Here is a 16,265-nt window from a genome sequence, read left to right as displayed (position 1 = left end):
GTCTGGTTGTTTCTTACTGGTACAAACTGGTCTCCAACTGGACATGCCATGGGGCAAATGGAAGTAGCTTGCAGTCTCTGAGATTCATGTTCTTGCAGCAAAGGAGGAAGAGGATGATGATGCAGCCTTCACTGCTCTTCTTTTGTGTTCTTTCCTTGTTTCTTTTGGTACCAGTGGATGGAGAATTCGAGCACTGGGGAGTTCAGTCTGGAAAAGTTCAAGCAGGGTACAGAAAATGATTAATAAAGTTTGGAGCTGGCAGGTTTATTTGCCAGGTGATGAACTACTGGTAGAGTAATTCAGCTTGAAGGACTGAAAAATTGACTGCCGGGGGTTTTCTCCCTGGATTTCAAATTAGTTTATAGTGAGCTTGTGTCCAGGACACATGGAATAACTTATTTAATTTAAAATAAATCTACCAAGCCCCACGCTTTGACTATATGAAGTGGTCCTTCTCTTGTGGCTCCCTTCTCGGTGGAAAAATCCATCTTGGGAAAAGCTTCTGCAGCCCAAAAGTATTAATTTTGAGGGGGAAAAAAAAAGCAAAAAAGCAAAAAAACCCAGTAAATGGAGGCAAATCCTGGCCAGAAGTGAAATGTAGCATATTATCTGCTCTCGTTCAGCATGAGGGGAGGCAGCTGGAGCCTTGTTGGGATGAGCTGCTTTCCAGCATCTGCATTTTGCACGTCTGGGAGGACCTGAACACCTGTAATTCCTGCTGCTGGCAAGGGGCCAGTGCCTGACATGGCAAAATACTTGCACAAAATGCTTCCACATCCCCCTGGAGCTCCCATGCACGTTGAATTTCAAGATTCAGGCCCTTGTGAAGGGGTCATTTAAAGGCTGTCAGCCCCAAACTAAGCATTTCCCATCAATCTGGCCTTGGCTACCAATGTCTAGAATGGTAAATATTTTATTAAGCTTATTTATTCTCCTTCCTTTTTGCAATTTTTCATGTGACTCTGTATAGGTATAAAAGCCATTTTCAGTGACACTGTATTTCAGAATGGAAGGAAGTAAAAAAAACCCCCTTTTTTTTTTTTTTTTTTTTTTTTCTGTTTGGATTTATGTCCCAGCTTTACAGTTGGTGAAGCAAAGTGTAGCCCAGGGAGTTCTGCAATTTATCAAAAAAAAAAAAAAAAAAAGAAAAAAAAAAGCACTATATGGCTGAATTATCTCTGCAAAGCAACCAGTTATTTCCAAAGTAGATTTTTCCCTCCATAAGAACAAGCTCAGCAGCCAAATGGCTCCAAGACATTCCAGACAAAATGACTGATAACCACTCACTCCCTTCTCCCATTTACTGGAACCCTGACTGCCACTCACTCCCCCTTTTTTACCATAAAAAGCCACATCAGTCTTTCTCCAACCAAAATCACCCTTCCCTGAATTTAGGGGGGTGGTGGTGTTCTTATTGCTGTTCTCCAAACATATAGACCAAGAGCTCAGGTGTCTGAGGCCTCCAAAGGGATCCCTTTGGGGGGGCTTTTTGGGTCCTCCCCTCCCTTTTTGAGGTATTTTCCTTTCCTGCTTAAGGCTGCAATTAGTTACAGCATTGATTTTTGCTTTTATTCAGAATAAAAAAAAAAAAAAAAAAACCAACTAACTAAGAACACAGTGCAAGTGAAGTTCATTCTAATCTGGCCATAAAGTTTTATGAGGGGTGTAAATCAAAGGGAGGAGTGGCAGCTAATGCTCTGGAACACTTGAGCCCTGTTCAAGCTTTCTCCATAGAATTAAATCCCTCCAGGAGCAATTAGCCTAACAAGCTCTTTGGTCCACTTATAAATTACATCAGGGAGGGGGGGACAGCCCAGGTGCCTGCTCTGGGCACAAGAGACCTTCCAAATATGCTGAGTAGTGAATGACTTTTTTGGGTTTTTTTAATTCTTAATCCACAGTAAAGAGGTGGAGATCCATATCTGATAAATCCCAGCAGCTTCCCTCACATATTTTTCATATTTTCCAGGGAAGAGAGAGAAGGCAAAGGAGGAGTGGTCTCCCACATTGCTTGGTTGCTATAGGTGAGATAGCATCTTTTAAGTGCTGACCCCAAATCCTTTGGTCAAAGTAACTTAGAAATGTCCCTGTGCACCAGAAACTTCATGGCTGAAGTCCTTGTCACATCCCCTGTGACTTCTGGGACTGATGAAGGACTTCTGGTGGCTAAAGTTGTTAGAAAAATGAAGGAGGAAGATGCTGATGGGTGTGAGGGGCTGGGGCATGATGGAGAGACATTTTACCTCTATAAAATGCTATTATTTGTCTGAAGAGACTCAACCAAGTGGAAATGTCTTTGCTATGTGGCCAAGTGACTGTTTTCCCCATTCAGGGGCACATCTGGGGCTCCCAACTTTTTTTTTTTTTTTTTTTTTTTTTCCAGTTGTCATCTGCTTGTCTTTTCCTAAAATATGTTGTAAATTTCTAGCTCTAATGATTTTGGGGAAACTTCTGCAGCACGTAGAGAGCTTCCCCCATAAAACTGGCTTTATAAAAAGCTAATTAGGATTCAATTGTAAGTAGTAACTACTGCCCATGTCCCTTTAAAGGTTCACTTTTCAAAATAGGGCTGAAAAGAGGCTCTTAGCCAACCTCTGCCAAAGCATGGACTCCAGCATTGGTGAAAAAACCATCCACACAAGGAGAAAACAGCCCCAGATGATGACAGGAGCCTTAAGGTGGTGCCTCTAATCATTAAAAATTGAGAATTTCATAAGCAAATCAACCTCAGCACAGCTGCTGAGGGTTTTAACCCTGATGTGACTTTGTTCACCAAACCCAGGCAGATTCCCTGTGTCAGAAGGCATGAATGCTCTGGGATGGGATGAAGAAAAAGATGGGAAAAAGATTGAAAGGCCTTTGGTTTCATCCTGTGTGCACCTTGAAGGGACAGATCTACATTCTGCATGGTGCATGGTGCAGAAAAAGTGGTGTTGTGGGCAGCTGGATATGCTGAGAACCTGTGAAAATGGTGAAAAACTTTTTCAGGAGTAATTTCACCATCAAATCTCGAGTTGGTTGAGGCTGGGTTTGGTCAGATCTCATGGCAAGAGGGATAGGATACAAAAAATCCAGGCAGGATTATAGAGTTCTATACCAGGATAAACATTTTCCTGTCCAAAAAGCCAGAGTGCCAAGGCAGGACCAAGAGCTATGTCATGGTTGAAGGCATGGTGCCAAGCACCAGTACAGCCAGGGTTGTGTAAGCATCTCTAAGCAGTGAAAAAGTGACCCTGAGGACATCTGGGACCTGACTTAGATATCTGTACAGGTCAAAAATGATATTCCTATTATTTCCTATTTTTTCTCTGCTTTAAAGACCAGGAAAGTAGGAACTCTCCAAGCAAGGAGACAATGATGGTTTTTACTCCTGTCACTGCTTTTCCTTAGAAATTGCAATTTTTTCCCCTTCTGCAAAGCCACCCAAATTATGCACATTTGATAGTTGGCATTTTTCAATTAACTTTCTAAACCTTCCTTTTGAAATTCCACTCTTTGTTGCATTTTTTCTCAATCCTATATGTCCTTCAAGTGAGGACTGGTGAATAAATCAACAAGGGATTAAAAAAAAATTAATTAAAGGCCCTCAAAATTTAAGAATATTGAATAGCCTCTTGCAGAGATGAGGAATAGGAAAAGCTCTGGGGTTACAAGCTGCACAGCACTGCTGGTTGTCTGTCCTAAAGCATCCAGATCCCAATGTTTCCTTTCCCAGCCTTGTTCCTGCTGTTATCCTAAGGCATGTAGGCTTCTTTTTATAAGCTGATAAAACCATAATGCCAGGAATGTTTACCTTCCTCTATTTGATTAAAAAAATAAGGGATTTTGCAGACACAGCCCTGTTTGCCATCCTCTCTGCACCAAAACAAGAGTTGGGAGGAAGGGTTGTAACTCAGGGGGAGGTGAGAAAATAAGAGATGCTCAGGGTGAAGGTCAAGGTAAGATTTATCTGTGCATCCCAGGGATGGGGATGAAAGGTTCTGCTCTCCTGACATGATCTCCTGGGCTGGCAACCCTCAGCTGTGACAAGGAGAGGTGACATAATGTTTGGTTCAAGCAGCCCAGGAGTCCCATCAGGTATGCCTGAGTCCTTCTGCTGTGGAGCTGCTGTGGAGCAATGGATAATTAATTAATTGTACATGTCAGGCAGCTTTCTTAATTCATAATTAATTAATTATACATGTCAGGCAGCTTTCTGACAACGTGGGGTTTGACTCCCCTTCAGACAAAAGAGCCACCCAAAATGCTTTCCATAATGAGGAAGGAGTATTTTAAATGCTCTGTAATAAGATTTTTCCCCAAACCATAAATTTGCTCCTCTTGATGTGTCCTGCATTTAATACAACTGGGTGTTGTGTCAGGCTTTCAGAACAAAAACCAAGAGAGTGAGAGAAGTTTTGAGGATAGGGAAGAGCCCTGAGCCATCAGAGCCAATTAGGCCCAACTCCCCAAATTCATGAAGCATTTAATCAAGGGAGATCAAAGAGCTTTTCATGGGAAGGAAGAGCTCCAGTCTGTCTTTTACCCATGGGAAAACTCTGGGGAAGAAATTGTCTGGCCAATTCTATAGCAGCATTCTTTAAATGTCAAACCCAAGAGTTTGCTCCACGTTTGTCACAGCTTCCCTTGTGCCCTGCCAGCCTCCCAGGAGCTCTGCCCAAACCTGCAGCAGCTTTTACTCATTTTGGGGTGGGACGTGGAGCAGGAGAGAAGAAGAAGGGAGGGAAAGTGTGAAAAAGAAACTAAATTCATGAAGAAAACAAGGTAGCACCCCCTGTAGATACCCAATGTGCAATCACCCCCAGTAAGAAGGTAAGAAGGGACAGTAAGAAGGTAAAACTTCATGTGGGGAAGTATTTTAGCAGTTGTGTTGCATGCTAGGGGTAGGAAATTATTGGTTTGGATTGTGAAGAGCCCAATGGCTGTGAGGAATCCTCAGTTTTATTTTCCATTCTGAAAATACCATGATGATGATACCAGAGTTTTCTCTTCAAATCTCTGCTGCTCTTTGGTGTCAGAGCCACGACTGGGTCAGCTCAAGCAGCACAACCAGCATTATCTGGATGTTGAGTGGAGCACCTCATTCCTGGATAATCTGGTATTCTGGAAATGCTGGGAAAGCACTGAAATGAGTCATGATTAGCTCAGTTATCCCTGAGCTTAACGAACTATGGCTAAAATGTTCCTTAAACATAATTTCCATGCTTTTACATTTGTCTTAGAGAGAAAAGGACATTGTGACAAAGCTTGCAGAAAGTGTCCAGTTGTGCTTGCAAACAAATAGGCCTGGAGTGATGCTCACAAGGAGATTCAGACTCTGCATTCACCCTTAGGATCTCCAAAACACTCAGATTCCCATGGCCAAGCCAGTCCTGATATAACCAGAATCCCTAATTGCTTCTGTTGAGGGAAGTGGTTATGGAGCTTGGTTTCAGCTCTTAGATCCTGACTCTGTCCAAGACTAAGCCCTTCAAAGACTCGTGGAATATTTGGGAAGTGCTGGACCACAGAGAAGCTCTGCTGATGTTTGAAGCTCTTCTATAACTGGTAGAAACTGGATGATGAAGACCAATTTCTTCATTCTCCCTCAGGCTTTCTGAGCTTCTGGGGGAGCTGGGACTCTTCATCCTTTTTTACCAGGACTTGGCTAGGTCTGTCTCAAGGGAAAAATGTTTAATCACTACAAGGATCTTCTTTTCTGCACTGATTTTATTTAAACCCTTCCTCACTCACACCAGTCATATGATTTAAATGTGATTTGTTAGCATTATTTAGCAGTATTTCATAGAAAACCATACAGTTTATGGCACTTTATTAGTTCAGCAGCTGAGGAACAAGAACCCTGGGTAATTTTATGCAAACCCATGGACAAATTGTGCCAGGAGGAGCAAAACACCTGGATGCCCTTGTTGCCTTCCACGTTAGCTGGAGCTGCCTTAACCTAGCAGTCACTCCTTGGAAATGTCTCTGCATCCATGGGAATTGTTGTCCCAGAAGAAAGCATCACCCTGGCTGCCTCTTTGCTCACTCCACATCACTGCTTTCTCCTTTCAGGAGGTGGGGATGGTTTTGCTGTCTCTCCCCTTTCAGTCTGCTGGGACCTGGACTTCCAATTTGTCTTCCCAAACGACTCCAGAGGGTGTTTCCGGGAGGACTTTGTCTCTCAGATTTGTTTCTCCTGTCTGATTCACAGAGCCTGAGCTTGTTTGATCTCCCAGGGCCAGCATTTCCAGTGGCTCCCTGGGGCTCCATGAAAGGGGAGTAAGGAAGAAGAGTTCACATATGCTACACAGAAATCTCCATATTTTAAAGGGTATCCTGTGTCCCCGCTGGAACATTTTTAATGGTCCACAAATCAGGAGGAAAAAAAAAAAAGTAAAAAAAAAAAAAGTAAAAAAAAAAAGTTGAAAACCACACTTAAGGCATTCATTGTTCAAAGCCCAGATCTTCTGGGGGCTGCTGTCTTCGGGAAGGCTCCATGGGGCCATGATCTGAGGAAGTCTGTGCTGAGATCCGACTGCGAGACCTGGGGGTGCTGAGCTCCCAGGCACACAGTGTTTATTTTTCAGGGAAAAGTTTCCTTTTTTGGTAAAGGAAGCAAGGGAAAAAAAAAAAAAAAAGTTTTCAAGGAAGAATATGCAAAGGTATTAGCTATGGAGATTTATGCCCTGCTTATGGCAGCCAACGGGGATCTGGGGAAACGTGTTTGAAGAGGTAAAAAAATTATTTTATTCCTCTTTAAAACTCCTGGAGCAGGATTCTGCTGTCCTCCTGACATCCTCTGGTGAGACTTAACAGCAGCTGGCCAAGCTGAAAATGGTGGCTGGGATTTTCAAAAGTGTTTGGTAAAACTTGGTTAATTCAGCATTTTGTAGCTTCTGTCTTCTCTTCGTGTTCTCTGTTCACACCCTCTGCAAATCTCAGTCACTGGGATTAATGCAGGAAACCTCCAAAAAACATCTCTGCTGCCATTAACTGGGCTGTCTGATTGGTGTCTTCTGCTCCAGTCTTTGGTTGCAGGGTGGTAAAAGAAATTCCCAGGTGCTGAGGATGCTCCAGCTCTCCAGTAAGGTGATCTGTTTAGACTGGATCCTAGGAAGAAATTCTTCTTGGAGGTTGGAGTAAATGAAAATAAATAGTAAATAATTCATAAAAATAATAAATAATTATTTATAAGTAAAGTATAATAAAGTAATGTATAAGTAAATAATTATTTGAAAATAAATAGTAAATAGTAATCTCTAAGGTCTCTTCCAACCTAAGCCATTCTTTTATTCTGTGATTCTGTTTTGTGGGAATTAAATCTATAAACTGGGTTTTGTTTAGGTGCCCAGAAGAGCAGTTACTGACACTGAAGAAAAAAAATCCCCCAGAATATAAAGGGTGGGACTGGCCAACATTTTGCAACTTAATCATTAGAACAACAGAAAGAAATAATCTTTTTTTTGTCAAATGGTGAGAATAGATTCTCCACAATCATCTATAAACACTTTCAGAATATATTTGTTCTACAAAGTCTTCTTGGAATGGGATTTACATCTAGAAGTATTTGGGATTTCTTCTGCTTCCTAGTCAGTAACTGACCAAAGCAGAAGTACTTGGGATTTGTACAATCAAAACATAATTTCATTTGATTTCTGATTGCTCCCAATCAAAATGTACTTACTGTAAGAGGTCTGCAAGATTAGGACAAATATTTATCAAAATTGATTTTAATGTTTTAATAGTAAAGTTGTGCAAGTTCTTCCAAATTGGGTCAATCTAGAAAGGGCCACAGCTTGTAGGGAATTCCCATTATTTCAGCAAGTTGCTAACTGGACTACTCATTTGTTAGGACAGCATCTTTTGCAAAAACCCTCCAGCATAAAAAGTATTAAAAAAGGACTTGACACTTTTCCCAGAGTCCCCAGGGTGACCAGTCTTCTTTCAAAGCAGAAGAGGAAAACATGGAAATATCCTGTGATTATATAGGGCTCTAGAGACCTCTCGTGGACAAACACATTTGATTCCTACATGTTATACGTTTGCATTAGAGATAAATTCTATTTATTTCTGCAGCCTTGCCCCAGCTGTGTATTATCAGCTGTCTGTGATGACAAAAAGGATGATTCTGGTCCTCTGATGATGATCAAGCAAATAATATTTTGAATATTTTGTACTGGCTTTTTGACTTTGCCTTGTTCTGAAATTTATTTTTACCTAAGGTTCTCCATGTTCTGAAGTAATATGTGGCAGTGAAAATAATTCAAATTCACATATCTGCCTTATTGTTCTTGACCAGAATGAATTGGTTTTTTTAATATTTTAACCTGATAGACAACATAAAATATGCAAGAGGAAGAATTAAAACAGCAACGCTACATTTATTCCCAGGTATTTATTGTTGTCTCTAAATTATTTGGAGTGTGGTATTTTTTCTCATCCTAAAAGCCCATCAAGATCCATTGATTTTGTTAACTCTTTCAACCATTTTCTTTAATTAATATTTTTTTCCTATCACAAAGCAGAAAATTTCCAGCAGTGTGAGAGAAATCTGGGGCTTACTGAGCATTTCCTGGGCTAGCAAGGTGGGGCCAGTGTTTGAAAAACAACATTTTAAATAAGAATAGAAATAAACGATTCCATTTTTATTTACTAATGAAAATTCTTCACTTTTATCCCCTGAGGAATATATTAACGTGGTTGGGTCCAGGCCTGGGGAGGTTCCTCCTGTTAGATGAGTGTTGTACCAAAATCCCCCTGTCTGCACCCATCTGTCAGTGCAGGGATCAGTTGCTTTTTCTCCAGAGATTATTCCATTTTTTTCCACGATCCGCCTCATTTTCCAGTTCCATCTTTTCCTCGCTTAGGTGAATTATTGGTGACCCTTGATGTTTTCACTTAACAAAAAGCATAAGGAGAAATGCCTGGTTTCTTCCCTGCTCTGGTGTTGCCTGGAGGTGCCATAAAATTAAAGGCAGACAAAAAAATTTCTAGGAAGGAGAAGTAATTAAAGAGGGTGCTCGGTTCTTGGTGCTCATCTCCAACCTCTCTGAGCAGCCCACTGTGTGGAAGTCAAAGGCAAGGTAATTATTCTTTTTAATATTCCAATAACTCGAAAATATTTTAAGAGAAAATCTGCTGACAGTTCTGGACAGAAAGCTACGTTTCAAAAATAAATTAAAATCTTGGCAGGAGGCACCTGATTTCACCAGAAAAATTTTGCTGTACTGGTGAGCTGAAAACCAAAGGAGCAGGACATAGTTCAGCTGACTACACTTTGATTTATTTTTTTTTTCCAGGGGAAAAACAGAGATTGGATAATTTCTTTTAATTTTTTCATTATATTTTCTGTAGGGGAAAGGAGGTGCCAATAGTTCTCATCATCTTTTGTGGCCTTTGTTGCAGGTGCAAAGGGCTAATGGAGAGATTGGGAAGCTCAGGATAAAGTTGTTGGGGTTCCACCTTGCTGTCCTTCTCCCAAACCATGTTGGGAATGCTTTACACATCATGCCCTAAGCAGATTCAAAGTGGATTTTAGAGGAAATTTCCCTAGTCAGTGGTTTGTTCCACTCAGCTCCTTTACCTGTATCATTTTAGCTCTACTTTTTGATTTATTCTTGTCCCTGAGCAGCATATTCTCACAAGAAAATTCTGGGTATTTTTCAGACATCAGGGAAAGACTGGAGCAATGTAATAGTGGGGATTTTTTATTATTATTATTATTATTATTATTATTTTAATTTATTTTTCCCCTCCCTTTTGCTGCAATTCTGAGTATAATCTCTACCCAGGCCAAACATGAATCCCAAATTCTTGCCCCATTTTCCTCTCTATCTTTGCCTAAAGCTTTGTCATTTCAGTTTGACAACCCACCAAGGAGTTTGGGTCTGGCTATTATTCTTCCATGGTACATCTTATCGGGCAATTAGTGTTTTAATTTAAATGTACAAGTGCCTATCTCTCTGTTCACAGTTATTCTGCCTGATATAAAACAATTGTTTGGTTACAGACTTTCATGAATCAATGTTATCACGACTCGTGAAGTATCTTATTTGCTTTGTGATATGAATGTTTAACGTATTTTTAAATTCTATTTTCTTGGTTTTCACTCCTCTGTGCCATGAAAACCAGAGTGATCTCAGCAGGCTATTTTCCTGTTGTGAAAGCCCTGAACCCTAATCTGAAGGAAACAAACCCAGCTCCTCTTATTTTCAAACAGATAAGATTTGTGAGGTTATTAATCACAGGTTCAAATGGCTGCACTGGGAATTGGAAATGATATACAGTTTTATATAAAACTTGTCAACATTTATTACAGAGACGGACCATCCGTCCAGTGGGAGCCTTAGAAAGTCATTATGTGTCTGGGGTATGATAAAAAGGGATTTAACTGCATAAACAGCCATGACATCATGCTGAACTTCCATGTTCTTTCATCTGCCCCTAAATGATACCGTTGCTTTTTGGCCCTGAGCTTTGATTTTGGGTGGATGGGGGAGTTGGTTCTTCTCCCGTGTGTCATTTTATCTCTTTCTTTTATTTATTTACTTCTTTCTTCATTATTAGTAATTTTTGTTGGGTTTGTTTTTCTCAAGGATCTGAAAAAGCTGTCTGGCTGGATTCAGGTGTAAATCAGTGGTACCCCACAGAAGTTGGCCTCCATCAGACAAGGGTTTAACCTTGGTGAGTCTGTGCACTGGAAAACATGAAATTCCATCCTCCCCCAGATAAACAGATTTTTGGGAGGTGCTAAGCACAGTGAAAGAAGAGAATTTTTAGGTCACTTTATTACCTTCCTGAGTTTTGCTCCTTAGACATTAAACCCATTTCTTGGGTGACTGCTACATGAGAGCTACCCAGCCCAGTGGCTATGGCAGAACAATTAATGTCACAAACATCTTAAAAAGGAGATTAATTTCTTTTTGCTTCCTTAAGCTCAAGGAGTGCCCAAAAGCCTTTAGCTGGAAGAGCTTTCAGCATTGAGGAACAACATCACCATTATTATGCCAAAGAAATTAAAGCCTTCATAAATATCCCATCAAATTTTTTCCACTGCCCATTCGGTGCTGAAATAATCTGCCAAGATTGCTTGAAAAAAAAAAAGATGAGATTTATATAAAAATCAAGGTGAAGAAGTATTGGGCAGTAGCTCGTGGTGGGAAAGGAGCCCTTGCAGAGATGCTAGGGTGGAATTACAGCTGCTCTGGGACACCCTGGACACCCTCCCCCCTTCCTGCCAAGGATTGTGCTGGAGAAGCTGGTGATAAGATCACAGCGTGCAATAAACCTTCCCAGTCCCTTCCAAGGGCTAAAAGTTGGGAAGCAAAGTGTTTTAAGTGCAGCCAGATCACTGTCCTAGGCTGGGGAAAAAAAAAAACCAGAAAATGCAATGAAACTGGGATTTGGAAAAGTTGTCTCTGAACCTTGGGAAATTGTGTTTGGCACTGAGAAATTAAATTCAGTGGAGATGAATGGATCCAGGTTCTTGCAAATGATGGTGCCACAGCCTTGAGCTGGCATCTTCAGGGCTGTGCAGACAAAAGAGACAAGTGGTGGAAGAAATTAAATGAAGAGAAGAGCATGTCTTACTAAAAAGGTTTCAGGATGTTTTTTTTTGCAAATTCACAGAGTAAAAATAATAAGGGTTTCTTTTTAAAATCCCTATTTTAAAAAAAAAAAGTCTCCCCTGACCACTGACCATTTTCCCTTTAGGTTTATGCTTATTAAACACCATTTAAATTGCTGCTTGGAGCTGCTGGGCTCCACTCCCATCCCTAATAGGGCTGTTGTCACTTCCAAATTGAACTTTCTTCAGAAATAATCCTGTGTCAGCCTTCAGAGCAAAGGATAATCTCCATTTGCTGTTTCCTTTCCTTTCCCTTTTTCCTTTCCTTTCCCTTTTTCCTTTCCTTTCCTTTCCTTTCCTTTCCTTTCCTTTCCTTTCCTTTCCTTTCCTTTCCTTTCCTTTCCTTTCCTTTCCTTTCCTTTCCTTTCCTTTCCTTTCCTTTCCTTTCCTTTCCTTTCCTTTCCTTTCCTTTCCTTCTTCCTCTTTCCTTTCCTTCTTCCTTTTTCCTTTCCTTTTTCCTTTTTCCTTTCCTTTTTCCTTTTCCTTTCCCTGGAGAAAACAAAGCCTTTTCCATTGCCTTCTGCACCTGATGACCACCTGGTCCCTCTGCCTGTCACACCTGATGCAATATCAGGATGCTCTTCCAAGCTTGACTGTAATCTAGAAAATCAGACCCCCAGGCTTTCAAAAGCTCCATAAAAAACATGCAAGGAGAACAAAGAAGATATTCTTAGAAATGAGATACCCACAGGGCATTTCTCTGTCCTCCAGGAGATGGATGCTCCAGTCCTTTGGGATCACAGTCACAGCTGAAGTCCTTGGGGTGTGACCATGGTGAAATTAGGTTTAAATGTGTCAGCTTTGGAACTGCTAAACTTCAGAACACCTACCCCACATCTCAGAGGGCTTCCAAAGCCTACTCTAAGTACAGCTGGACTCCAGGTGAGGAAAACTAATGCAAAACAGTGACAGCAAAGTAACTTTTCCCTGCATGGTGGAGATCCAGTGTAGAAAATCCTCCCTGCAGCCACCAATGGAGTTTTTTCCTGTTATTGCTGTTTTTAAAATCTCATACTTGCTGCTATTTGGAAGAAGCAATTCTCCTGAGCTGGCTGCTCATGAAGTCCCTGGTGGTCCTAAGTAGCTGAGTTGGCTGTGTCTGAGGGTAATATTTCTGGGGAATGGGAGCCATTTGCATGAGTAAAACATCTCCAAATGGGTTTTATCACAGTCCACATGCTGTGTTTAAAGGGAAAAGCATGGATGTGGGAAGAGATACATCCTTAAAGCTTTCTCTGTTCCTGTTTTAGTCTTAACTGTAGGTGTTTTCTGCTGAGCTGGGCATATAGTTTTGAATCTCAAGATTTTTCTAAGACAAAAGACAACTTGATTATTGGCTAAAGTTGGTGCTGTCAAACCCTCGGGTCTTTGGGAGAGAAAAAAAATATTCCCTGTTTACGTGATTCTGAATTCTTCCTTTTAAAATAAAATTTACAGCCTCCTGAAATGCCTTGCACAGACCTCCCAGGCTTGGATTTCTCTTGAAATGCATCTTAACCCTGAGACTGGTAACAGCCTGAAATAATTACCCTCCGTGGTAGGTGTTAATGCCTTTGACATTGCCTGCCAGTTGTCTTCATGCTTGTGAGAAATTTATGTACCAACTGCCCAGCATTTTACTGCCAAACTGTATCCTTTCCATCCCTCTGAGGGATTGCCCTCCGTGCCATGGATCTGCTGGTTTATTTATCATAGCAATTCTTCAAGTCAGGATAATTTTGAAGAGGAAAACAAGGTGTGGGCTACAAATTGCTCAAATTGTGGGGAGGTCAGTGCAGTGCAGGGGGTGGCATTTGCTGTGCACTGATTGCAGGACCAAGGAAAAGGTGGTGGAGATGACTGGGATGTGCTGGAATTTCAGGCACTGTGTTGGAAAGCAGCTTTCCAGGTCTGCTGAGACGTGGATTTGGGAGGACATCTAGAAAAAACAGCTTGGAAAAACTCCAGCTCCCAATCTTTGTCCTGGATGGGGAGGGTGGTGTTGGTTTGCCAATCCCCTGGGTTAAACATGAGCTGTCCCACTGCAAAACCAGAATGGGGCTGAGAAAAACCAGTGTTTCTGTGGAGTAAACTCTGCCCCTAGAGGCTCATAAAAAGGCTTTGAAGGGAGGGTTGGTCCTGCAGGTGAGAAGTCAGAGCTTGCTGAGGTTTTGCGTTGCATCCTGAGCCCAGAATTGCTGAAAAAACCTGCTTTTTAGTCCATGAGAGCCAGCACTGAAGTGTGGCAGCATCTGCCACCCCATGTGCCAGAGTTCCAGAGTGCAGCACGAGGCACTGCAGGAAATATCCCTGATTTGTGCCGGGCAGATGGGATCTGGGCTTTATTTTTCCAGGTGGTTGGGGATGAGGCTGGTTCCATATGGTGTGATGATGAATGTGGCAATTTCCCTATCAGGTTCTGACACGTTAAATGCATTTGGGTGATGCTGAGGAGACTGGGAGAGGGTTCAAACACCCAAACAGTTATAATTATCTGCAGCCAACACCCTGGTCTGTCACTACCAATGCTTCAAGTGAAAGCGTTGAGTGAGAACTGAGGAACAAGTAGCAAAAAAAAAAAAAAAAAAAAAAAAAAGAGAGAGAAATGGAGAAGGAGGAGCAACATCTCCATGGTTTCTGTAATTATTGGAAGGGATTTGTTGGGCGTGTGTGAGTGCCCCCTAAAGCAGCATCTGCAGCCCAGGTTTATTGCTTAGATGTGCTCTGAGGAGCTGGGTGGCTGTGACACCAACTTGCTGCTGGGCTGGGGAATTAATACAGCATTGAATAGAGCATTTGTCACCTTCCAGAAGTGTTTCACCAACTGCTGTATGCCCTGGGGATGCCTTGTTTTGACCAGCAGCTTTAGCAAACCTGGTACCTGGGAGGGCATGTTCTGCTGGGACTTTTTTCTCCATAGGGACCTCAGGTTTTAGTCTTTCAGGGTCTACTTTTCACATTGTTGGTAACCCAAACAATCTTTTTGTAGGCTATTTCCAGAATTTCAGCTTCATGTCTAAGTCCAAAAAAACATTATATCAAGTGTTCCACAGCTCTTGCTTTTAAATCCATCAGAAGGAAAGAAAAGGAGGATTGGTGGAACTGGGCTTTGCCTCTTGGTCCACGGAACTTTGAAGAGTTTTGTTAAAACAGTGCTTTAATAATGTTCTCAGCTACACTCCATCAAATAGCAAGGCAAAGCAGGGAAATGGCCAGACCTTTGAACTATTTCTGTGGCTCCTCATCACTCACTTCTGTGCAGAACTCTCTCATAACAAGAATCCCAAATAGAAAGGCAGGAGACATATTTAATACATGAGCAGTGTTTCCTGCCAGACCTCAGCTGATCTCAAAGAAACTGTAAATGATCCTACATCTAGGCACAACCATGGGTTGGATCAGGGTCATTTTATTTTCCTGAATACCTTTGCTGGGTGGAAACCCCCAAGAGGTCCTTTGGCTGAGACCTCTGTGGAGGCTGCGATACAGATGAAACCTCCCTACGGGTTGAAAGAGACCCTGTGAACCAAAAAGCTGTGGGTTTTACATTAAAAAAAAATAAAAATAAAAAAAGAGGACTGTCCTCAGACTCATTTATCTCCCCTCTCAGCAGAAGTGCCACAGGGATTTGGTTCCTTTGAAGTCTGAGTTAAGAGAGGAGCGGGGAGGTCGATGCTGGGGGAGGGCGTTGCTCCAAAAAGTGCTCTCTCCTGGGTTAAGAACAAAATACCAATGGGTAAGCTAGTAAGAAACAGCTTTTTTGGGACCTGGGGCCCTCAGGGTGGTCAACCAGAGCTGAGAGACCTCCAGACCTTTACTGTGTAGGAAACTCATATGGAAAACTGGTGTCCCAGTGTCCCAGCTCCACCTCTCCTGCCAGCTTAGCACCAACCTACCTGTTAAGACTTTCTGGGGGAAAGAGACCCAAAATTTTAGTGAGCCCTTAGCTGAGTTTACAATGATCCTGAGGCCTGGAGATGTGGGTCCTCTTTTGCACAGATGGAAGGTGGAGGGTGGCCTGGGTGTTTCAGGTCCAGTTAATAATAATAGATAGGATCATCAAGGTGGGAAAATCCAATAATTTAGGCTCCTAATACATACCTTAGTCCTAGGTCTCTGAACAAGCAAACTGCCTATTTTAATTCATCCTTGGGTTTTTCTTCAGAGGGAATAAAATAATTTCCCAAAGGTAAAGCCTGGTGTAGTTGAAAGAACAGCTGAGAAAGACTTACTTAAGCCCCAAAAGAACTACAAATGAGATTCCACCACCATTTTTTTTCTTGTAGGCCAGGGGTCTGCATCTCTTGTGTTTAATATCAGCTAATCAGCTTTTGGGGGACCCAGGCAAGCAGGGCTGAGGCAGAGCAGTGGTCTGCATGGCTTTGGCATGTTTCCTCTTGCAGATTAAAAACCCTTTCTATAACCTCAGCAAGACCCGCCTGCCAAAAGCATTGTTTGAGGGAGTGCTGTAGATGCTGCCCATGCAACAGCAATTAGTCTGGGGCTGGATGCACAGCTCCCTCTCTCTCCCAGATGGCTACTTATTAAGATATTTATGGTTAATATGAATTTCCCCTGCCATAAATCACCCTTCTTTATACCTGCAGGGAAGTCAGAGCAATCAGCGACCCCGCTCCCTCAGCCCGGCTGCTGAGCTCTGTCTTGTAAAATCAAGGTT

The sequence above is a fragment of the Heliangelus exortis genome, chromosome 13 (genome assembly GCF_036169615.1).
Source record: "Heliangelus exortis chromosome 13, bHelExo1.hap1, whole genome shotgun sequence".
NCBI classification, from domain to species: Eukaryota; Metazoa; Chordata; class Aves; order Apodiformes; family Trochilidae; genus Heliangelus; species Heliangelus exortis.
The sequence above is the reverse complement of the archived record's forward strand: the minus strand, read 5'-3'. Positions refer to the sequence as shown.